At 45.0% G+C, this 25,184-nt stretch overlaps 1 protein-coding gene across 2 annotated transcripts in view; it reads right to left on the reverse strand.

The window, feature by feature from the left end:
* PNISR (PNN interacting serine and arginine rich protein) overlaps window positions 1-24,402 on the reverse strand; it is a 242,349-nt gene extending 217,947 nt beyond the window's left edge. Inside the window, exon 1 of one of the 2 annotated variants that reach the window (XM_069235540.1) lies at window positions 24,320-24,402. The gene's annotated coding sequence lies outside the window, so the exon portion shown is untranslated. The remainder of the gene's footprint in view (window positions 1-24,319) is intronic. The other variant, XM_069235539.1, reaches the window with a different exon arrangement.
* Window positions 24,403-25,184: the final 782 nt, after the last annotated feature.

Genomic DNA, 25,184 nt, shown 5'->3' on the forward strand with positions numbered 1-25,184 from the left:
GGAAGTGTCCAGCCCACTGGCTGTATCCAGACCATGCAGTCCGTCTCCAGAGTCCTCAATCTCTCCCTCCTCTAGGACTCGCTGGTACTCTTGCTCTTCTAAAAGACGGAGAGCACGCCTCCTCGAATGAAGTCTCTCCTCGATACGCGGAGTCGACATGGCCTCCGCCGACGTCGAAGAACGGCGCCGATCTCCAGAAGCATCTGACGCCGCGTCCGGCGCCACAGGCAGCTTCGGCGCCGAGGCAGGAGCCGGAGGACGAGGTCTTGGAGCCGATGGACCAACCGGAGTCACAGGGCAAAATCCTGACTTCGACGGAGGGGCAACCTCCGGGGCCGAAACATCCGAAGCCACCGGAGCGGCCACCGACGCCGGCACCGAGCCCACATTCCCAAAAGGGAGAAAGGGCATAAAGGGTGCCGGCCGAAGAGGCGCCGGATAACCCAACGAAAAGGCCAAGGGCCCCGAAGGACCAGCCGGAGCAGCTCCTGGAGCCATCTGCTGAAAGATGGTATACATCGCATTAAGAAACGCGGTACTATCGGCTCCAGGAGTGGGAAAAGCCGGATACTGGGGTGCCTGGATCGAGGGCGACCCCGACGCCGGCCTCGACGTCTGCGACGCCGGAGAAAACACAAGAGGCTGCACCACCTCAATCACTGACGCCTGACCAGGTGAAGTCGGTGACGCCGGAGAGGGCAACGGCGTCGATGGATGCGGCGTGACCGTGGGGCTGACCTCCCAAGTCCTCCGACGCCGAGCCGAAGGTGACCTCGAACGAGACTCCTTGCTGGAGTGACGTCGTGAGTCTCTACGGCGCCGGGAGTCTCGATGACGCCGGTGAGACCTTGGCGAAGAAGACTTCTTATGATGTTTCTCCTTCTTCTTTGACTTTGCCATGAATAACTTGGCCTCGCGCTCTTTGAGGGCCTTCGGATTCATGTGTTGACATGAATCGCAAGTCGAGACGTCGTGGTCGGAGCTCAAACACCATAGACAGTCGGAGTGAGGATCTGTAACTGACATCTTGCCCCCACACTCTCGACAGGGCTTGAAACCCGACTTCCTCTGAGACATTGTTACCGCAGAGAAGACTACGCAGCAGACAATACACTGTAACCACGAAGGTAACAGTAACTCCCTCGAAGATAACCGTTTCGAATGCACGGAAAAAAGGGAACTGTCATCGGCACGTCGGCGAGGACTTCTTATTGCCTGTATGACATCAGACGGCGTCGCGTGGGCTAGAGTGACGTCCTCGTCGACGTGCAGAGACTAGTAAGAAGATTTCCGTCAAATGCTGGCGCCATGGGAGTATTCATCAGGTGAGGAATCCACAGGTAGTTGTATCCATCAGAAAGTGCCATTTATTGAAGAAAACAACTTTCTAAGGGGCCAAAACGGACTAATACATGGTCACGGGGGTGTGGAATTTAATAAATTATCTACTTGTCCATGGGACAGGTTGCTTCTTAAATCTACTTGTGCTGTAAAAAAATCTCTTTGTCCCTTTGGTGCCTTGTAGTGCAGCAACAACTCATGGCAGCAATCCATTATGTAAGCACTCTGATAATAGGTTCTCTGATTATGCCAGGGCTACTACTGCAGTAGGATTTGAATACTTGCAGTGTCAATCCCTACTACAGCAATTTCCTTACTGTGCCACCTTTCTGCAGATCTACATACTGGGGCTGGAGGAAGCAACAGTAGTTCCACGGCTGGAATGCCTTTGAGTCTGCAAACCCACTAACTTGCATGTTTTAAAGATTTTCACCAGCTCTTCTCTAATTTTTTCCCATAATGAGAAAGGTTGTAAGTTTACTCCTAACAATGGAAGAAGTAGAGGTTATTCCAGGGTTGGGGATAAATGTGGTTGGAGGGAAAGTGAACTTGTAAAACGCTCAATATATTTTCATGTGAGCAAATCTACACATGCATATTCGCTCGTGCTAAAATACAGTTAAATATTTTCTAGGACTACGATTTCCTGGTCTACTTCTGTAAGTTCCTGTGCATTCAAGAACGGCACTAATTCAAAGACCTATACCATGGGTGCACTTTTGTGATTTTTTTTTTAAAGACTTGGGTCATTAATTAGGTCTAGCGTTGACAAAAGACATTTTGTTTTTATTAAACTTCTATTTCTCTCTCTATCAGCTGGCTTTATTGTGAATGATCACATTCTGCTCTTCCACAAGGAGCATATTGGCACACAAAGTAGTTTTGCGCAGTGCCAGAAACTTCTGTGACAATCAGTGGCGTAACGGAACTAGAGAAGCCACCCTGCAAAGAATACAAAGGGGGCCCTCCTCCAGACTCGCTCAGGGTAGGTGCTTTGCTGAGGGGACCACCAGTAGAGGGGCTGCAGGGACTTTGTAACGCCACTGGTGGCAATGTGTGCTTTCTGAGAACAAAAGCTTTTTTTTATTTTTGCCAGTGTTTGTTACAATGGTGAGGGCTGATAGCTCCCACAACAAAGTGTTACAAAAGCCATGTCAAAACAATACAAGCATTGACGAAACCAAAAGACTCACAAATATGTTGGATCGGTTGGCTTTGCCACTGCTTGTTTATTTTCATGCTTCCTATAACCTTGTCGAAAATGGTTTCACTGATTTTCCATCAGGAATATTTTTGGGAAATACCAGCATGCATCAACGCATTTTACTAAATGATGTATCAGAGAAATAGCACCTAAAATTTCATAGCAAAGAATCATGACTCTTGCTTACAAGCATTCTGGGAACATTATACTTAGCGTCATATTGTTAAACTTTTCAAACGTATCCACACTTTTTTTTTTTTTTACTGGAACCACTGTCAGTAGTACACTGTGACCTTAAAACATTTATTTACAGTGCTCAACAATGAAGGATTTTCATTAATGAACCATATATACAAGTTCGAACAGCATTAACATATGGGCACACATTACCTCAACTGCAGACAGTTCCCTTCTGTGTAAACTGACAGCCAAAGGGTTTGTGCTGCAGGGGGTTGGGCCTACTTGTCCCAAGGACAAAATAAACACGAAAACGTGTTGCCCTTGACCACAAAGAATAGGGCCTGGGTGTCAGGCGATAGGAATTACACATCCCTGCCTGGTCATTGTCTCTCAGAGATCCCTAGTTACAAATTGGCTTGACTTAAACATAACTGTTCACTCTAATGGGGTAGTAGCACTAATTCTGCCTGACTTTTCGTCCGCCTTTGATGTTTACCACAGCACTCTTCTTCAAAGACTTCATGAGCTAGGAATTTGAGTCACAGACCTGAAATGAATTACGTCTTATCTCACTGACAGGATACTCACATTATCATCTATCCCTTTTTGATCTTAAACACAGAAGTTTAAAGCTCGTGTTGCACATGGCTCAACCATTGCTCTCGTCCTGTTAAAGATTTGTTTCAAACCTTTACAAGAGTTCATATCCTTGATTAATGTCAACGTTTTTCTCCATGCAGATGATACTCAAACCAAAACACAGATGCCAGTATGTGGGAATTCGACCAATCATCACCCTTCCATTGGCCATTGGGAACAAGGACTTCACCATCCTATTCATCAGAAGTGAGCAATTTAGAACCGAACATTGACTTGAAACTAGTCCTTACAATACAATAAAAACCTATCAGCTGAACTAAGCTTCAACATAATGAAATGCCTTTGGCAAATTTTCTGATACCCAGGGATCCCACAAAAAGTTCAAGCTACTATTGCCTTATTCCCTTTGTCCCTCGAATACATCAAAGGCATCTGTCAAGGACAATCCCTAGGAATACTGCAGAGACTACAGAAATCAAAACATGGCCACCAGAAAGCTTCTTGTTGCCTGTCAAATCTTAAAACCGTGAAGAACTAACCCCATTCCTTCTACTTTTCTACTAATTTGCTCTGGGTTTCCTCCTTTGAGAATTTCACTCAGGAAGATATCTTTTACTTTTCATTCTATCCTGAAGGACAAGTGCTTCCTGTTTACACAAACCTAAAATAACTTTAGGTGATCGAAGCAGCAGTCAGAACTCCCTAATTCTCTGGTCATGTGTCAAAATACTATGGCTCAACATCACGAGCTGTTAAATTTGTACTTATTTGCTTGATAGTCCCCCCCTTATCCCTTTCTACAGGCGCATACCTTAGCTAGTTTTCCAAAATCCTTTCATAAGCTGGCCAGCTAAGTTGATGCAGCTCGGTTCAGAAATTTGTGTCAAAAATTAATTTCAAATCCTACTCTTGGATCATCTGAGAAATATCTACTGCACTGCTTCCTTGACTGATGTTCTTGTCAAGTATCATAACCGTGTATATGCTTTATTTCTTGAACATTAACTAAACCCCCCCCCCCAAAAAAAAAGGGCTTATAACTGTCATAATTACTTAAGCCTAATGCTGTGGGTCTGCTAGCTATAAGTTTCTCCTTATCCCTACATGAAAAGAAAGTTCTTATGAAATATCTACAAACTAGTCTGTAAAGTGTTTTGGTAACCCCTTCTTGTTCCGCTGCTGGAGCTTCTATATTATTGATCCATGGACACTTACAATCTACGATTATGTTCAGATTACAGAGGATTGAATCAAGTCCTTGTAAAGGAAAGATATCCTTTACCACTCATTTCATATAGATTTGATCCTCTACAAGGAACCGAGATTTGTACGAAACTACATATAAAAGAGACTTGCCATTGTTTTGGAATCAAAAATGAAGATGAACAGAAACTGCTTTCCAATCACCATCTATACATTAGGAGTATCAATTTAGGCCTTTTGGCCTTTGTAATGTCCTAGCAGATTTTCAAAGGTTTATGAATCTAGTATTTTCTGATGTGTTATATGATAGAGTCTAGAAAGACAGCAGTTTGAGCTTTCCAAAACACGTAACTAAGCAATGCTTTGTACAGAAAAAGAACTCGCAGGCTATAGACTAAACCTGAAAAATAAAACTGTGTTTTTCAACAATCTGCAATTTTGTATTTGGGCTGTGTGTTATCCCATGTATGAACCAGTGTTGATAAGTGAAAGACTGAAGTAATTATTCAATGGCCCTCCAACACCTGTATGAGAGATTCAATATTTCTTGGATTTGTAACCTTCTATTGGAAATTCATTGTCTATTTTTGATATTTGACACTATAACCCTACCCCCTTTAAGATATTAAAAATAAATAAATAAAATGTTCTCTGTAGGCTAGAAAGACACCTCAGACTCTGAAACAGCATTTCATCTCTGCTCCATTTGGGTTCAGCCAGATAATTCCAACCCTTTGTTGTTGAGAATGGTGCCTTACATTTCACATTAGCATCTGTACTTCTAAAACTAGATGAAAGAGGCAAATAATCCTGTTGGTTATTTTCCCTTAAAGTGAGCCCTTCTGAAAATATTTTTCTGTCCTGAAAACAAAAAACATCCCCCTCAACTACAGTACGGAATATCAAATATGAAACATCGATAAGTATGTGCACAGAGGGTAGACACAGGGGTGTGGAATTCCTATAGCCCAACGTCCAGGACATATTGTTTGGGCTCAAGGACAAAAGGTTTTCATGATTATTTTGTCCTTGGGACAAGTAGGCCCAAACCCCTGCAACACAAACCCTTTGGCTGCCAGTTTACAGGGAAGGGAACTGTCTACAGTTGAGTTAATATTTGTATCCCTATGTTAACGTTCTTTGAACTTCTATGTATGGTTCATTAACACAAAGCTTTTATTATTAGAGGGAACACTCTAAATAATTATGGGAAACATGTAAATAAACAACACTGGTAAAGCCAACCGATCCAACACTGTTCGTCAGTTTTTTGGTTTTGTCAATGTGTGCCTTGTTTTGACATGGCTTTTGTAACATTTTATTGTTATGGAAGCTGCCAGGCCCTCACCATTGTAACATACATTGGCAAAAAGAGAGAAAAAAAAACAGCTTTTGGTGTCAAAAAGCACACATAGCTAGTGGTTCCCATCCCTAACCAAAACTACTTTATGTGCCAATATGCGCATTGTGAAAGAGGACCATATCACTCACAGTAAAGGAGAGAGAGAGAGAGAGATATATATATATATGTTGAAAATTGCTATTGTAGGACTTAAAAGTGCTAGCATTCAAGCCCTGCTATATTATTAGCCCTGGCATAATCAGAGAAGCTATTATCAGAGCTCTTACATAATGAGATTGCTGTCATAATTTGTCACCGCATTGCATGCCACCAAAGGGACAAGTAGATTTTTTTTTTTACAAGACAAGTAGATTTAGGAAGCAAGCTGTTCCATGGACAAGTAGATATTTTATTAAAATTACACACCCCTGTAGGCATGGTGCTGCCCACTCTGCCCTGTCTCTAGCTTGTGATTCCTGTACAGCTACACCCTGGACTTCAACATGGTGTCCCACCGCAACACAGATTCATAGAATTTGCAGCAGTTGTTTGTGTTTTACTCTTGGTGAACTGGAATTATACTGGAAGACTCACCACAACAGCCTGTGGTCACAATATGTGGTTATGTTGGATTCTACAACATAGACCAATCCTAAAACCACAAAGCTGTTCCAGATACAATGGCGTACGAGAAGGAAATGCTGCAGGTCCACGCCCATAAAGCAAAAAAAAAAAAATATATATTAACCTCTTAAGTGCGGGCGTCGGCCACTGGCCGACGCCCACACACCCTCCCTGGTGCGGGTCACGACCAGTGGCCGACACCAGGAAGGGCATTAATAAATCTTCGGGTGCGTCGCACCCGAGGATTTCCCCCCCCACCCCCCCGGGAGACACGGAAGCTACTGTGTCTCCCCCCGCCCCCCACCCGCCCCTTTGTGACGTCAGCGCGCCTCGCGGTGCGCTGACGTTGCAAAGGTGTTTTCCCCATGAAAGCAGGAAGCAGCCTTGCGGCCGCTTCCTGCTTTCATGGGGGAAAACGGCCTTTTACACGTTCGGGAAGGCCTCGTAAGAAAGGGGAGAGTCTCCCCTTTCTTACGAGGCCTTCCTGAAAGTGTTTCCTTGCGGCCGCTTCCTGCTTTCATGGGGGAAAACGGCCTTTTACACGTTCGGGAAGGCCTCGTAAGAAAGGGCAGACACTCCCCTTTCTTGCGAGGCCTTCCTGAAAGTGTTTCCTGGCCCCCGGCACAGCTGCGATCGGGGGTGTCAGGAAACATTTTGAAAAGGCCTCGTAAGAAAGGGGAGACTCCCCTTTCTTATGAGGCCTTCTGAAACGGTTTGGGTTTGCGATCGGGGGCCAGGAAACCCCACTAGACACCAGGGATTTCACTTTTGGGGGGCGCCCCCCCCCCCCGGAAAACGCCCCCCCCCCCCGCCCCGGCATAATTTTCTTTAAAAAAAAAATGAAATGACAGGGGGTCGCCCGTGGCCCCCAAGGAAACCATACAACAACTAAAAAAAAATATATGTATATATCTATATATATATATATCTATGTAGATAGATATATCTAGGTACATGGATATATCTATAGATATATCTATGTAGATATATATAGGTAGATCTGTATCAAAGAGATTTATAAAGCGCGCTACTCACCTGTGAGGGTCTCAAGGCGCTGGGGGGAGGGAAAGGGGCTAGGAGGTTCACTGTTCAAAAAGCCAGGTTTTGAGGCCCTTCCTGAAAAGAAGTAGGTTTTGGGTCTTGCGAATGTGGGTTGTGAGTGCGTTCCATGTTTTGGGTGCAATGTAGGAGAAGGATCTGCCCCCGGTGGTGGTGTGTTTGATGCGGGGGTCAGAGGCGAGAGAGAGGTCAGCTGAACGGACGTTTCGTGTGGGGGTGTGGAAGGTGACTCTCGTTGAGGTAGGCAGGGCCTGTGTTGTGGAGTGATTTGTGTGTGAGGATGAGGATCTTGAAGGTGATCCTTTTGTCAATGGGGAGCCAGTGGAGGGATTTGAGGTGTGGAGAGATGTGTTCGTGTCGGTGGAGGTCGAGGATGAGTCGTGCTGCTGAGTTCTGGATGCGTGTAGTTTGCACTTGAGTTTTAGAGTGGTGCCGGCGTAGAGGGCGTTTCTGTAATCAAGCCTGCTGCTGATGAGTGCGTGAGTGACAGTTTTTCTGGTCTCTGTGGGGATCCATTTGAATGTTTTTCAGTATACGGAGTTTGGTGAAGCATGAGGAGGTAAGAGCGTTGATTTGTTGGGTCATAGAGAGGGAGGAGTCTAGGATGATGCTGAGGTTGCGTGCGTAGTTGGCGGGGGTGGGTGCAGGGCCTAGCGTGGTGGGCCACCATGGGGGGTCCCAGGTTTTTTTGGTGAGGGCCAAAGAGGATTATTTCGGTTTTGCTTGAGTTGAGTTTCAGGTGGTTGGCTGTCATATATACATCACTTTTGTCAATATGTGTGTGGTTTCCCTGGGGGGAAAAGGGTCCGACTTGTCTAGTGGCAGTTTTAGTGCCATAAAGAAGCGCAGAAGGTTTGTATGCCTACTGCAAAGAGCACATCTGTATTTTATGTAAATAGCTGAGTACATTAGTAAAGTCTATGGAGAGATGAAGGGCACTTTTGCTGGGTGGTAATGAGGGAATCCGAGGAGGAGGGAGTGGGAGCACCAATAATGATTGTTGGACTGGGCGCAGGAGGTGCTAAAGACTATGATGAATGGTATGTGACAAGGTGTTTTTTGAGTGTCTTGAAAGTACGTGCTGATTGAGGGAAGAAGCGCAGGTAAGGTGGCCTCTACTGTTGCACGTATCTCACACACACCATCGATTTTGTGACTGTCTACGTAGGGTAGTGTTTTAGAGCAACAGTTTAGCCAATAGCAGAGATGGCATCTTGATGGATGACTGCTGCCTGCACTCTGGTTATAGAGGACCGCTCTGACATAGGATCAGAGACTGAGACATCAGATACTGAGACAGCATCTGAGGGATAGGACAATGGCGCAGACTCTGGGAGTGATTTTTCAGTCAGAGGAGTCCCATTCAAAAACTCCTCTTCCAGTACATTATGAGGGAGGTGATGAGGACAGTCCTGCTGTCCCTTCGCAAGCTGTTCGTGCAACTGGGTAATAGTGGGTTAGGCCAACCCAGAGAGCAGGTGAATGCGGCGGCAAGCAGAGAGAGAGTGCTCTCTTGGGAGCTCACCAATTTAGTTCAGCCCCAAATTCCACCACCCAAATCATATTGTGGAGACATCAAAATTGTCTATGGCAAAACAAACTGGTTTTGTAAGGCAGGCACCTGTGTTTTTGGTCCTGGATTCGGCGGCCATATACAGAAACACACTAAACCCAAACATTTCTGGAAACTAGACATTCGGGGGAGTCCACAGAGGTGTGACTTGTGTGGATTCCCCAAAGTTTTCTTACCCAGAATACCCTGCAAAGCTGAAATGTTGAAAAAAAACTCTATTTTTCTCGCATTTCTGTCACACAAACTACAGGAATATGCTGGGATCCACAACATTCCTACCACCCAGTGACTCCTCACCTGTCCTGATAAAAACACTACCCCACTTGAGTGCCTACACCTAGTGCCTGTGTCAGGAATGGATCACCCCAGGGTCAACAGCTGCCTCACGTAAGGACCAACATTGACCGTTGTGTGATCTATTCCTGTCGCAGGCACCAGGCCTACCCACACAAGTGAGGTATCATTTTTATCGGGAGACTTGGGGGAACGCCGGGTGGAAGGAAATTTGTGGCTCCTCTCAGATTCCAGAACTTTCTGTCACCGAAATGTGAGGAAAACTTGTTTTTTTAGCCACTTTTTGAGGATTGCAAAGGATTCTGGGTAACAGAACCTGGTCCGAACCCCGCAAGTCACCCCTCCTTGGATTCCCCTAGGTCTCTAGTTTTCAGAAATGCACAGGTTTGGTAGGTTTCCCTATGTGCCGGCTGAGCTAGAGGCCAAAATCTACAGGTAGGCACTTTGGAAAAAACAGCTGTGTTTTCTATAAAAAAAATAGGATGTGTCCATGCTGTGTTTTGGGGCATTTCCTGTCGCGGGCACTAGGCCTACCCACACAAGTGAGGTATCATTTTTATCGGGAGACTTGGGGGAACACAGAATAGCAAAACAAGTGTTATTGCCCCTTATCTTTCTCTACATTTTTTCCTTCCAAATATAAGAGAGTGTGTAAAAAAGACGTCTATTTGAGAAATGCCCTGCAATTCACATGCTAGTATGGGCACCTCGGAATTCAGCGATGTGCAAATAACCACTGCTCCTCAAAACCTTATCTTGATCCCATTTTGGAAATGCAAAGGTTTTCTTGATACCTCTTTTTCACTCTTCATATTTCAGCAAATGAATTGCTGTATACCCAGTATAGAATGAAAACCAACTGCAGGGTGCAGCTCATTTATTGGCTCTGGGTACCTAGGGTTCTTGATGAACCTACAAGCCCTTTATATCCCCGCAACCAGAAGAGTCCAGCAGACAAAACGGTATATTGCTTTCAGAAATCTGACATCGCAGGAAAAAGTTACAGAGTAAAACATAAAGAAAAACGGCTGTTGTTTTCAGCTCAATTTCAATATTTTTTTATTTCAGCTGTTATTTTCTGTAGGAAAACCTTGTAGGATCTACACAAATGACCCCTTGCTGAATTCAGAATTTTGTCTAGTTTTCAGAAATGTTTAGCATTCCGGGATCCAGCATTGGTTTCACACCCATTCCTGTCACTAACTGGAAGGAGGCTGAAAGCACCAAATATAGTAGAAATGGGGTATGTCCCAGTAAAATGCCAAATTTGTGTTGAAAGAACGAGTTACTTACCTTCGGTAACGACTTTTCTGGTGGATACATTAGCTACCTGTGGATTCCTCCCCTCATGAATACTCCCATGGCGCCAGCATTCGACGGAAATCTTCTTACTAGTCTCTGCACGTCGACGAGGACGTCACTGTCTCGCACGCGACGCCGTCTGACGTCATACAGGCAATAAGAGGTCCTCGACGACGTGCAGACGTCAGTACCAATCATTTTTTACGTGCATGAGAACAACCAGGCAATGCAATGAAAGAGCAAGGCAACATCCATTATATTGTAAAAATACACCACATTGTATGACATAACTGTAAATCTTTTTATGTTCATATATATATATATATATATATATATATATATATATATATATAAAAAACTCTCTCTCTTAAAATATATACACACACCAAGTATATACATAAAGATATATACACATATACATATATATATATATATAAATATATTATATATACATCTATTGCACCCTCAAAGACCAAGAGGAGCGCACTCAAGGATTACTTGGCAAGACCATAAAGGCAACGGGGAGGCGGGTGGGACCGTGAGGAATCCACAGGTAGCTAATGTATCCACCAGAAAAGTCGTTACCGAAGGTAAGTAACTCGTTCTTCTGATGGATACAACTACCTGTGGATTCCTCACCTCATGAATAGAGTCCCAAAGCAGTACCACGCCCGGCGGTGGGTGCCTAAATGGTCAAACCAAGAAATCCTGCAGCACTGACCGTGCAAAATGGCCGTCCCTTCTAACCCCAGAATCTAAACAGTAATGTTTTGCAAAAGTGTGAAGGGACGACCAAGTTGCGGCCTTGCAGATGTCGACCACAGGAACACCTCTGGCTAAGGCCGAAGTGGCCGACTTAGCTCTGGTGGAATGAGCTCTAATGCCCTCAGGAGGATCCTTCTTTGCCAAAGAGTAACATATTTTAATGCAAAGAACAACCCACCTGGATAGTGTTCTCTTGTGGACTGCCTTTCCTCTCCTCTTGCCCACGTATCCAATAAACAGCTGATCCTCCAGCCTGAAATCCTTTGTTCTATCGATAAAGAAGCTCAACGCTCTCTTTGGGTCCAGACGGTGCAGTCTTTCTTCCTCTTTGGAAGGATGAGGCGGAGGATAGAACGTGGACAAAGTAATTGCCTGAGCCAAATGGAAGGGTGAAACAACCTTCGGGAGGAAAGCAGCCTTGGTCCTCAACACCACCTTATCCCCATAAAAAGTTGTATAAGGGGGTTTTACTGATAAGGCCTGCAACTCACTCACTCTCCTTGCTGATGTTATAGCTATCAGGAAGACTGTTTTTAAAACCAAATACCTCAAGGGGCAAGAATGCATAGGTTCAAAAGGGGACCCCATAAGGAAAGTCAGGACTAAGGACAAATCCCATTGCGGCATAACGAATGGCTTTGGAGGATATTGATTTAGAAGACCTTTCAAGAATCTGATAACAATAGGGGATTTAAATAAAGATGGTTGGTCTGGAAGACATATGAAGGCTGACAAGGCCGATAAATAACCTTTAATGGTAGCCACTGCACAACCTTTCTGCGCCAGAGATAGAGCAAAAGACAAAACGTCCGATAGATGAGCATGTAAAGGATCAATCTGCCTCTCTCCACACCACGCAACAAATTTAGACCACCTATTAGCGTAGATAGATTTAGTGGAGTGTCGCCTGGCCGCTAATATAAAATCCACTACCTCAGGCGGGAGAGAGAAGGAACTCAGGTTGCCCCGTTCAATCTCCAGGCATGTAGGTGCAGACTCTGGAGGTTGGGGTGTAGAACCTGCCCCTGCGACTGTGAGAGGAGGTCTGCCCTGAAAGGGAGACGGAGCGGCGGGCACGTTGAGAGTTGGAGAAGGTCGGAGTACCACACCCTCCTTGGCCAATCCGGAGCTATTAAGATTACTAGAGCCCGGTCTTGGCGAATCTTCCTCAATACTCGAGGAATCAAGGGTATGGGAGGAAACGCGTAAAGCAACTGGCCGCACCAGGTCATTTGAAACGCGTCCCCCAACGCTTCCTGCATCGGATACTGAAGGCTGCAGAACAACGGACAATGCGCGTTCTCTCGAGTGGCGAACAGATCTACCCGAGGAAACCCCCACTTCTGGAAGATTAAACGGACTTGATCTGGATGGAGACGCCACTCGTGGTCTGCCGAGAAGTGGCGACTGAGACTGTCCGCACGCACGTTCAAAACTCCGGCCAGATGGTTTGCTATCAAGCAAATCCGATGGTCCTTTGCCCAGGACCATAGTCGAAGAGCTTCTCTGCAGAGAAGGTACGACCCCACTCCTCCCTGCTTGTTTATGTACCACATCGTGGTAGTATTGTCCGTTAGGACCTGTACCGACTGACCACGAAGGGAAGGGAGGAAGGCCTTGAGAGCCAGACGTACAGCCCGTAACTCTAACAGATTGATGTGAAAAATCTGTTCCTCTGGAGACCAAGGACCTTTGATCTCCAGATCCCCCAGATGAGCTCCCCACCCTAGAGTGGAAGCATCCGTTATGACTGTGGCCACTGGTGGCGACTGCTGGAACGGCTTTCCTTGTGAAAGATTGTTGCTTGCAATCCACCACTTCAAATCCACAGCAGCATCTCTGGAGATCTTGACAGTACCCTCTAGATCCCCTCTGTGTTGAGACCACTGCCTTCGGAGGCACCACTGAAGAGCCCTCATGTGCCAGCGAGCATGCGTGACCAACAGAATGCAGGAGGCAAAAAGACCGAGCAGACGAAGGACCTTGAGGACTGGAACTACCGCTCCATTTCGAAACATTGGAACCAAATCCTGAATATCTTGAATCCGCTGAGGCGGAGGAAAGGCCCGACCCAATGTTGTATCCAGTACTGCCCCTATGAACAGGAGGCGCTGAGAGGGCTCTAGGTGAGATTTGGGCTCGTTCACCGAAAAGCCCAGGTCGAACAACAACTGGGTTGTTGACTGCAGATGACGCAACACAAGCTCCGGGGACTTGGCTTTGATCAACCAATCGTCCAAGTAAGGGAATACTGCTATCCCCTTCCTTCTGAGCTCTGCCGCAACCACCGACATCACCTTCGTGAAGACTCGAGGTGCTGAAGTAAGACCAAACGGAAGGACCGCAAACTGGTAGTGTTGCGATCCCACCACAAACCGGAGATACTTCCTGTGTGATTTGAGTATCGGGATATGAAAGTAAGCATCCTGCAAGTCGACAGACACCATCCAGTCTTCCATGTTCAACGCCAAAAGCACCTGTGCTAGGGTCAGCATCTTGAACTTTTCCTGCTTGAGGAACCAATTCAAGATCCTCAGGTCCAGAATTGGTCTCAAACGACCATCCTTCTTGGGAATCAGGAAATACCTTGAGTAAACTCCTTGACCCCTTTCCTGCTCCGGGACCAACTCCACCGCGCCCTTTAAAAGGAGGACTTCTACCTCCTGTTCTAGCAACAGGAGGTGTTCTTGTGAACAATACGAAGGGCGGGGCGGGATGAGGGGCGGAAACTCCCGAAAGGGAAGGGTGTAGCCTTTTCCCACAACACTGAGAACCCAAGTGTCCGACGTAACAGTCTCCCATTTGGTGAGAAAATGCTGTAATCTTCCCCCTACAGGAGAGGAGTGAGTGGGAAATGGTGGAAGCCTAAGACTGCTTCCCCTGCTGCACCCCGCCAGAGGATGAGGAAGAGGCAGAGTGCTGCTGAGAAGCTCCCCTGGTGCGGACCCTACCCCTCCCCCTAAAAGATCTATAGGGATGGGAAGAGGCAGGTTGCTGATATCTTCCCCGAAAGGAAGAGGAGGAAGAGCCACGCCCAAATCCACGAAACCTCCTGAAGAATCTGGAAGAGGCCGTGGAAGAAGGAGCTTGGAGTCCCAACGACTTAGCCGTGGCCCTGCTCTCCTTAAACCGTTCCAAGGCCGAATCAGCCTTAGCCCCAGTTTGTCCCCATCAAACGGGAGATCCAACAATGTGGACTGTACATCTGCCGAAAAGCCCGAGTTACGGAGCCAGGCCTGTCTCCTTTCCACCACAGTTGTGCCCATTGCTCTGGCTACCGAGTCGGTGGTATCCAGTCCCGTCTGGATAATTTGGGTCGCAGCAGCCTGGGCATCAGAGACAAGATCCAAAAGACCCTGAGGAAGCTCTGTAAACGAAGAGGAGATGTCATCCATCAGAGCATGAATATACCTCCCCAGGATACAGGTTGCATTGGTGGCTTTTAATGCCAGACTGCAGGACGAAAAAATCTTCTTCGACTGCGCCTCCAGCTTTTTTGAATCTCTGTCCCCAGGCACCGTCGGAAAAGAACCAGGCGCTGACTTGGACGAACAGGAGGCCTGCACAACCAAGCTCTCCGGCGTAGGGTGCCTAGATAGGAAACCAGGATCAGTTGGAGCCGTCCGATACCTCCTGGCCACGGCTCTGTGAACTGCTGGGGAAGATGCCGGCTTCTTCCACACCTCTAAAACCGGATCCAGCAGAGCGTCATTAAAAGGTAATAGAGGCTCCGCCGCGGCTGAGGCCGGATGCAACACCTCTGTCAAAAGGTTTTGTTTCGCCTCCACCACCGGCAAAGGCAGGTCCAAAAAACTAGCTGCCTTCCGTACCACTGTATGAAAGGAAGCAGCTTCCTCGGTATATTCCCCCGGGGACGAAAGGTCCCACTCAGGGGAAGTGTCCAGCCCACTGGCCGACTCCAGTCCACGCAGCCCATCACCCGAGTCCTCTAGCTCTCCTTCCTCTAGGGCTCGTTGGTACTCCTGCTCTTCTAGTACCCGGAGAGCACGCCTCCTTGAATGCAGTCGTTGCTCAATCCGCGGAGTCGACAATACCTCCGCCGAAGTCGGAGATCGGCGCCGATCTTCCGAAGCCACCGACGCCGCAGGTAACTTCGGCGCCGACTGAAGAGCAGTTGAAACGGATGGACCCACCGGAGTCACAGGCCGAAATCTCGACGTCAACGGGATGGAAATCCCTGGGGCCAATCCATCCGAAGCCACCGGAGCGGCCACCGGCGCCGACACTGGCGCCGAGCCCACGTTCCCAAACGGGAGAAAGGGCATAAAGGGTGCCGGCCGAAGAGGCGCAGGATCACCCAAAGAAAAGGCCAAAGGCCCAGCCGGAGCACCCCCTGGAGCCATCTGTTGGAAGATGGCATACATCGCATTCAAGAATGCGGAACTATCGGCTCCAGGGGTGGGAAAAGCCGGATACTGGGGTGCCTGACTCGGAGGCGACCCCGACGCCGGCCTCGGCGTCTGCGCCGGAGAAAACACTTGAGGCTCCAATACCTCAATCACCGACGCCTGTCCAGGCGAAGTTGGAGACGCCGGAGAGGGCAACGGCGTCGAAGGATGCGGCGTCACCGTGGGGCTGACCTCCCATGTCCTTCAGCGCCGATCCGGAGACCTGGAACGAGCCTCCCTTGAATGACGCCGAGATTCTCTACGGCGCCGGGAGTCTCGATGACGCCGATGTCTTGGAGAAGACTTTTTCTTGTGATGCTTCTCCTTTGACTTGGCCATAAACAGCTTCGCCTCGCGTTCTTTAAGGGCCTTCGGATTCATGTGCTGACATGAATCACAAGTCGAGACGTCGTGGTCGGAGCTCAAACACCAAAGGCAATCGGAATGAGGATCCGTCACCGACATCTTGCCTCCACACTCACGACAAGGCTTAAATCCAGACTTTCTCTGCGACATTATTTCCACAGAGAAAGAGTACGCAGCAAGATATACACTGTAACCGCAAGAGTAACAGTTGCTCCCTCGAAGATAACCGTTTCGAATGCACGGAAAAAAGGGAACTGACGTCTGCACGTCGTCGAGGACCTCTTATTGCCTGTATGACGTCAGACGGCGTCGCGTGCGAGACAGTGACGTCCTCGTCGACGTGCAGAGACTAGTAAGAAGATTTCCGTCGAATGCTGGCGCCATGGGAGTATTCATGAGGTGAGGAATCCACAGGTAGTTGTATCCATCAGAAAATTTGGTTTTCTGATTCAAGTCTGCCCGTTCCTGAAAGGTGGGAAGATAGTGATTTCAGCACCAGAAACCCTTTGTTGATGGCATTTTCAGGGAAAAAACCACAAGCCTTCTTCGGCAGCCCTTTTCCCCCATTTTTTTGGAAAAAACTAAATTTTCACTGTATTTTGGCTATTTTCTTAGTCTCCTCCAGGGGAAACCACCAACTCTGGGTACCATTAGAATCCCTAGGATGTTGGAAAAAAAGGACGCAAATTTGGCGTGGTTAGCTTATGTGGACAAAAAGTTATGAAGCCCTAAGCGCGAACTACCCCAAATAGCCAAAAAAGGGCTCAGCACTGGGGGGGGGAAAGGCCCAGCAGCTAAGGGGTTAAAGAAAGAAAAAAAAAACATTCCAGGTCAGGTATTCCAGGAAGGTTAGCTAAGGCGCTTGGTAAGTGCAGCCATACACAAGTAGTTGGGGAGGGGGTTCACGCGATCTAGAGTAGCTCTGGTGTCAGCCTCAGGATAAAACGTGCTGCTTTAAGTAATTCTCCAAAGACGTACATGCTGGTAGGTTCCACATGGAGACCAAAGTGGGCTACGATACCTGAAAGAGAAAATGTTCTATCTCAAAAAAAAAAAGTCTACTTGGCTTCTTCTGAACCAAACAAAAAACAAAAGTCAGCCTTGCAAAATGAATAAAAGCTGAAGTAACTGAGGACCAACTACACTTGAGGTACCTGAAACATCAGTAAAAGCTGGTAGAACCTGCAGATTCGGCCATGAAGAAGTCAAAATCAGGAAAAATAGATTATTCGGAGGATTTTTTTTCACCTCTAGAAAAAAGTCCTCACAGAAATTCTGTCTGATTTACTTCCTCCTGCAATTGAAGCACAGAACTCACTGGACCACCTGCAATCTCGTTCTCTCAACCACAGCCCTCGATGTTTGAACACAATTACAAAATTGTACGCAAACAATGGTGTATGCTCCCGGGAATCTGCTGAGATCAATTCTCATATAGAATTAAAGTCAGCGTAGGCTTTCCAAGAACAGCAAGCATTTGCAATGCAATGGGTCTCGCGTTTGCTCGAGTTAGAGATGCTAATGCTGTAAATTCCTAACTGGACTTTTGTTCCCACTTAAATTGAAAATGAAAAGTAAAACAGTTGACATAAGCAGCCGATTTAAAGTGCTGTGGCCTCCATGAGTATGCACGCAAAGGAGAGACATAAAAGGAAAAAGGCCTTTGTTCACAGTCAAAGGTATCGGCAATCATGCAAGTATCCATTTAATAGGGTTGATGTCTAAGGCGATAACCAAACCGCCCAAGGCAGGACAAAATTAAAGCATTTACCAATGATAACAAAGGATTTTTGAAAGGCAAGCCCACAAACGAGTGATAGTGATGGGTGTGCAGTGGGAGTGGTAAAAAGTCCACTGGTAGATTACAACAGGTCAGAGCGCTTGACCTAAAAACTAGAGGTGATCATCAAAGCAAGGCCTGCATTGATAACGAAGTTCACACTCTTCTCTCATGCCTGGAAGTAATTCACCAAGAGTCTTAGACAATCAACAGCAAGAGAATGGTCTCAATAACACTAACACTACAGGAGAGCAGACTAGAACTGCCCCACAAACTTACTTCCGAACCAGGGGTATGTGCCATTTTGCCAGAGACAATACAAAGGGAAGTCAGGGAAATGAAGGCAACGCAAATCCAGGAAAGAGACTGCTTAGACATGCAAATTAATGATTTGAAAGAGAAACTCAGGTGCATTTTAAAATAGAAGAGGTGGAACTGTGTGTGTCTAATCTGGAGGATCACATGCATAGGTTCCATGTGGTAAAACAACAGAAATATTTGAACTACAATATATACAGAATCAATTACACAATCATCAAAAATAAAAAAAGTAAATCACACACTTTGCTTATAAGAAATATTTACATCTTAGAAAAAACAGAGGATGCTCTGTGCATTGCAGAGGTACCACAAATCTGATAATCAACACTATTGTGTATACTAAGTTACAGGTCAGTGGATGAGTAAATCCAAGTAGGTTCTATTTGCCATATGCATCTCTGGTGTTTTAACTCTACTTGCTTACTGGGACATCACTAGGGCTAAAGAAATATGGGGGAAGCAGCAAGCTATTTATTGTCAAAACATGAAAAATGACATGCAATTGAAATTGTTGTGCAAAAGCAGAGTTGGTGTAAATAAAAAAAAACTATGGAAGTGTGTCTGAGGGTTACTTCCTATTGAGATTTTTTTTTTCTTAACAAGAAAATTATTATGCAGCGAGGAATAGGTAAACTTCACTAGCACATTCATCAACAGATTATTTTGCAAACAATATCAGCACTGCAGATCCTGCAACTGTTCGGGCTAAGTTAAAGAAGCCATAAGGGACAAGTGAGTGTATTCAATTGAGGAGAAAGAAAGGTTATTAAAGCTAAGAGCTATGCAAGGCTCAATAGAAAAAGTGACATCCTAACTGATGATCGCTAGTTCAAAATAAACTTTCAAGAATTGGTACCAGACAATTGACAACAGGCAAATAATTAATGATAAAACTTAGGGCAATACTCCTATGAGGAGAGTGAACACATAGGTATAAGAATATGGTCTGCCAGGGTTACAACAATCCAGAATAGTAGTATTTTGGAAAAGGTATGTCCTACCACGAAACAACTTATAAATCAAGGCCATCAGATAAGCAAATATTCCTGGAACATTACAGGGCTATATAAATCAGCAGATAATGTTACCAGCACCTCAGTTCATCAATATTTATAAAGTATGCATAGTCCTAAATCTGACTAAACAGCTTATGATGTTATGCAAAAAACATGGCATAACTAAACTTAGAACTGGATATCCCTGCTAATGGTAAAGCTTATAGGAATTACTAGATCCCAGTAAAATTCTACAAATTATTTTTCCCCTCAAACTTAGAGGATCCTTGAACTTATTTAAAGCAATTCTGTCTGGGGGACAAGATCCTGACTATTTCTGAAACCTTAGTTGTGATTATTATTTATTTATTTTTTACACAGAGATAAGTGACAGAACAAACAAAAATTCCTGTAGACCAATAAGCCTACTGAACGCAAACTACAAACAAATGTTTTAATGAATTATATTATTATAACTGCCGGGAAAAATAATAATGCAATTCAAAATAGTTTTCAACCTGGTTGAATACTATCAGCCAGTAAAAATGATCTAATCAAAGTCATCAACAACCCCCCTCCAAAACAATACTCATCAAGCAGCTATAATCATGATCAATGCAGAAAATTAATTTAATGTGATCACATTTGGTAGGCTTTTGTTTTTATACTACAGAAATGTGGTTTTCCCACTCAGCTAATTCAGGTGATGAAAAATCTTTATTGAAATGCTACAGGAATCATTCAAAACCAAGAACAGGTAAAAATGACTTGAGACACTAGACAAGGATGTCCAGTGTCACCGGTGTTTTCATTGAGCCGTGTCAGTCAGTTAAAAAAGGGCAAGTGCCTAAAGGGAGGAATAGATTTGCTATTTTTAACTATACACCTGTGCCTCTTGCCATATATTTGTCTCTCTGGTGAGCTTTAGCTAGAACAAAGCATGTGTCAGGAATTGCTTGTATTCATTTCAGGTTGACTTGCATGGTATTTTACCAATCAAAATATGTAATACTGTGCCTGGAGCTGTGATTCTTTTGTCATTTTTCAGCTCAACATGGGCAGCACTATCCTAACCCTAAATTTAAAAACTCTGCTAGAGTTTTAGGATGGTCAAAATTCTTCATAGGAGACATTTTCTGTTTACATGGGCATATCAAATATGTAAGCAGTTGAAATTTCAGTTTTGACTTTTCCTATCCATCCCGACTAATGGAAAAGCTGAGAAGCGGAATCTAACCTTGAAGAAATATACATGATTTTTTATACCGTTGCTCAGAGAAATGGGAAATATTTACTTCTGACACACCAATTTGATTACAATTATGCTTTCCATTTAACAACTCTTTTTTTTTGCTACGTATGCATTCCTTCCTCTGACCATTTCTGAATTGTTTCCTAAAAAATTGAAGCACTCATGGTTAACTATGCCCTCAATGTTATCCAAGAAACTAGGGACAAATCTTATTGATTACAAAAAAAACAATCTCGAGATAGACAGGAAAAAAATATTTAGAGATAACTATCAAGTTGGGGTATGGTTTGGGTGTCAACACAATCTTAATTCTTCAATAAAAACATCTAAACTCAGTGCAAAGTATTTTGTACAGTTTAAAATCGTTAACATTATAAATCCTGTGGGTGTGACACCATTTTCGCAGAGGTGAAAAATTATATCCGTCTTTCATGTTTCCCTACTCGCAGTACCTTTTGCTATTACGATTATAAGGTTCCTTATCATTTCAGTCAATAATGACTGGGAGTATGAGGTTCAAAAAATCTATCATTGCCAAATCCACAAGGTACATTCCAAAACTTGGTTGATTAGAAGGGCTTCCAGGCAGGCACACTTGCACCATGGTTCAAGGGTGCCTGTGTTGCATGCAGGAATGTTTTGTGCAGGAAGGGATACCTACCAGCACAAAAACAATCCTGCAAAGTTTTTTTTCTCTTTCTATGTGTGTTGCAGAATGCAGCACGCACAGAAAGAGGAAAAAACGAGGAGAAATAAAGATTTCTCTCCTTGTTACGACTTACCAGGGTAGGCGTAAGTTATTGAAGCATTCCCACGTTGACAAGGGTTGGCAAATATGTGATGCTTCAAAACCATGGGAATGCTCAGAGAAGGCCACCTAAGCGCAGAGTAAGGCAACTCATCAATTTGTGCTGCGTTGCCTTCCTCCATATTATTGAAGCCATGCAAAGGGGCTTTTTGTAAGTTCAAAAATATGACAATGGTTTGCACCACTCATGTACCACAATGCGTAGTGCAAGCGTGGCGCAACCCGCTCATGAATCTGGCCTTAAGTCCCAAGGATGATTAATACCTTGTGTCTTCTCTTTAAAACACGATCAGGTGGGCCCTCCACATCCAAATATTTTCAGTAACCTCAATTAAAAACAAAATAGTTTAAACGCTGGAATCCAATGGCAGCTTAAATCCTTAGTACCGACAATCTCCTATTTCAGAAAGGGGTTCCAGTTACAGAAAGCGGTGTTCCATCACTACAAGCAGAATCTACTGACTTGATAAGTATTTACAACTCAACACCTCTTTCCACCGTCCACAACGTTTCACAAGTATGAGCTGCGCCATACGACACCACGTTTGGAACAAGCCTCTGACCACGTCAGCATACGACTCACTTCATATCTAACACCCTTCGAACCACATACCAATTTATTAGGGAAGAACTGACAAAAATGGAACACTGGATCATTGTTGGGGGCACGAAGCACTTTGCACATGCTTGAAGACAATACATCTATCAATGCATTTTTCTTAACGCTCCTGTTGTAGCAGCCAACTGACGAGTGCGCATCCTGATTGCGTTACTATTTATTTTCTCGTGATACAGTGTAAACTATTGGTCAGTGTTACAATGACAATAAAGCAAGCTACTAAAATCTACATTACACGTATTGTTTATTTAGAGAGTACAGCACACTTCATCCACAAATCATCTACATCCCTTATAAAGACTGTAGGTGGTACATCCTTCTCCGTCCAAGCAGCAAAACTATGGAATTCATTACCCCCAACTATAAGAGCCACAGATAACTTTCTTGTTTTCAGAAAACTACTCAAGAGTTGGCTCTTTCCTTCATAACCACCTTTTTCAAACAACTATGAACTGCATATGCCTATGTGGATAAATATTTTTTTCAGATTATATGTATATTTCTATTTATTTATAGTTTCTTTAGAAAATATGTATTGCTACTGTCATAACAATAAAATACACACACACTCTTTTAAACCTGTCTAAGTATTTTTTACCCATGATTCTAACTATGTATTGTATGTGCATATGTGTGTATTTGTGTGTGTGTGTGTGTGTATAAATATATATATGTGTATGTATGTGTATATGTTGTTTCTGTGCTTGGCATGTTGTGGATCATTGCATGGCTCCTGGTTTTTTGGGTTGTTATACTAGATATCTATGAATTTCTGCTCTCATTTTTCATCACTCTTATGTCATGTCTCTATCAAACTATCCTCCATTCTCACTCTGACTCATCTCAAATCCCTTCCACCACTTTCATCTCCTAAATATCTCTGCCTAAGCTCTTCCCTCCACATCTAACTCACCAAACCTCACTCTACCTCTGTGACCTCCCACACAACCCTACTAAATTCTCCTGCAATCATCTCACCCTGCTACTATGCTCTCCCTAACCCTTCCACATACTCTTCCCCCCTCCGCCCCCCTTTATTCACCCCAAGCCTTTGTATTGAGTAAATGAAGGATATACTCCAAATTAACACTTTTAGATTTCTTTCCTCCTCCACCCCTCCATTACTCCAGTCAATCTAACTAACAAACTCTCATATCCGCAGCTCAAATTAACTCATAATAATACTAAAACTGTACTCATTATTAAATGATACTAATCCATCACTAATTCTTGTTGGGTTCCGGAGTAGCGTGCTACTCATCGAAAAGCGCTTCGACGCCTCGTCAGGGGTAGTAAGCGCTATATAAATACGATTACAATACAATACAATTATTCCAAACAAGTTCTGCCCACTTGTTTCCAATCTTCAAAAGATAAAGTTTGAAACCAAGAAGAAAGAGTTTCTACAGCACATAAAGTTGCCTTTAAGCGCCAGAAAAAGTTGTATTCGCAGACACGACGACTCCTGAATGCAAATGTAACATGTTCTAGTGTTCAGTGCACATTTGGCATCGCAAACACAATTTATTCTACAATTAAGCGCTACTTGCCAACGTGCAAAAAGTCCAGAACGTGTTCCGTGGGGTACAGAGAAACCCACCAGTCGCAAGTTCCTTAAAATCCACTAGCCAATCGGTGATTTGACTACCTGGCAAATGCGCTAGTCCTGCGCCCAGAGATCGCTCTGCAACTTGTCGGGGCAGACACTACAAGTACCTATAGTGTGCACTTTAATCAAACTGTAAATATAATAGTAGTCTTCTATCATTACAAAAGGAACTCCCTGCGTTGGCCAAAAAATAGCTCAAATGAAATATCTAAACTCTGTGCCTCACATTGCACTAATAAGGTGAAAGCAACCCTTGTGCAGCGCACAGATTTAAGGAGCCCCGCCTTCGTCAGCATACAGTGCTACATCCAGCACAGCGCACTCACGCCACCTCAGACCCTGCGTCCAGGAACAGGCTCTCGGAAAGGGGCGGAGCACTCAACGGGAGCGCGGCAGATCCACCCAAATTGCGGGAGCGTGCTGTAGTGAATGGCGAAGAGGGTCTTCTGCAGCAGAATCCGCGCACTCCTCCCATGAGAGCTGGTGGACTCTGCAACCGGAGCCCCTGAAAACTGTCACCAGCTCAAGACCGAGATCAGCTCGCTACCTTAACCTGGTGCGGACCGTGGGCGTAAACCATTCATGAAATACACGCATCCAGCTTCCTTTCCACGGTTTCAAGGCGCAGTAACCGGCTAAATACACAGGGTGGAAGAAGGACCGGAGCACCTACCGTTGCCGTTCCCTTCCCCGCGCCGCTCCGTCTCCTTCGCGCAAACAATATGGCGCCCGCGAGCGATCTGCCGGAAGTGGAAACCATAGGCAAGACACGTCACAGTGAGCGTGACTCGCTTCCGGGAGCCCCCCTCCTCTGCAGGTCGGTTGAGGTAGACACACCAAGACAAGTTGTGCGTCTTTCGAGCTGTCCCAGAAGTTCTTAAGTTGAAAACGTGGAGTTCAATTTCGGAGTCGACTGCAGCGTTCCCCGGCCCAGTATAGCTTCTCCTAAGTGAACTGAACTCTGTCTGACACAATAGGGTTACGCTGGGACAATGTTGGAAATAATATATTTTTTTCACCGCGGCTTCTAATGTCATCGCAGCACTTTACAGTTGCGTACATGGGCATCTTTTCGAAAAACAAACTTTCCATTAAAAAAATAATAATCGAGAGAATGTATTTCTTTCATTGACTCTTACTGAAGCAGAAGAAATTTCAGTCGGGAGATAGCCAGGGCGGTTTTAAACATGAAATGACAAGCTGTAGGTGTTTTCCAAGGTGTGGGTGACTGCGTGCATTTGTGTGTGCTGCACGCGATGCTTATAGTAATTTCTAACAAAACCGGCCTACTAGAGCGTTAAGCAGCCCCAAAAACCTCCAAAAAAACATACTCTACACAGGTGTCTTCTAACAGCCGTTTGGACACTGCCGGAGTACCAAGTAGGCCAAACCGACCCAGTTCAGCGAGAGGGGGCTCGGCCAAATGGCAGAGGTTTTTGCAAGATAGGAATTATGCCATTTTAGAGGCTGCAGTGTAATCTGCTCACCTTAGATATGTTGGTCAGAAAACATGAACAGAAATTAGTTGCCATTCATCG

The sequence above is a fragment of the Pleurodeles waltl genome, chromosome 5, assembly GCF_031143425.1.
Source record: "Pleurodeles waltl isolate 20211129_DDA chromosome 5, aPleWal1.hap1.20221129, whole genome shotgun sequence".
Taxonomy (NCBI): Eukaryota; Metazoa; Chordata; class Amphibia; order Caudata; family Salamandridae; genus Pleurodeles; species Pleurodeles waltl.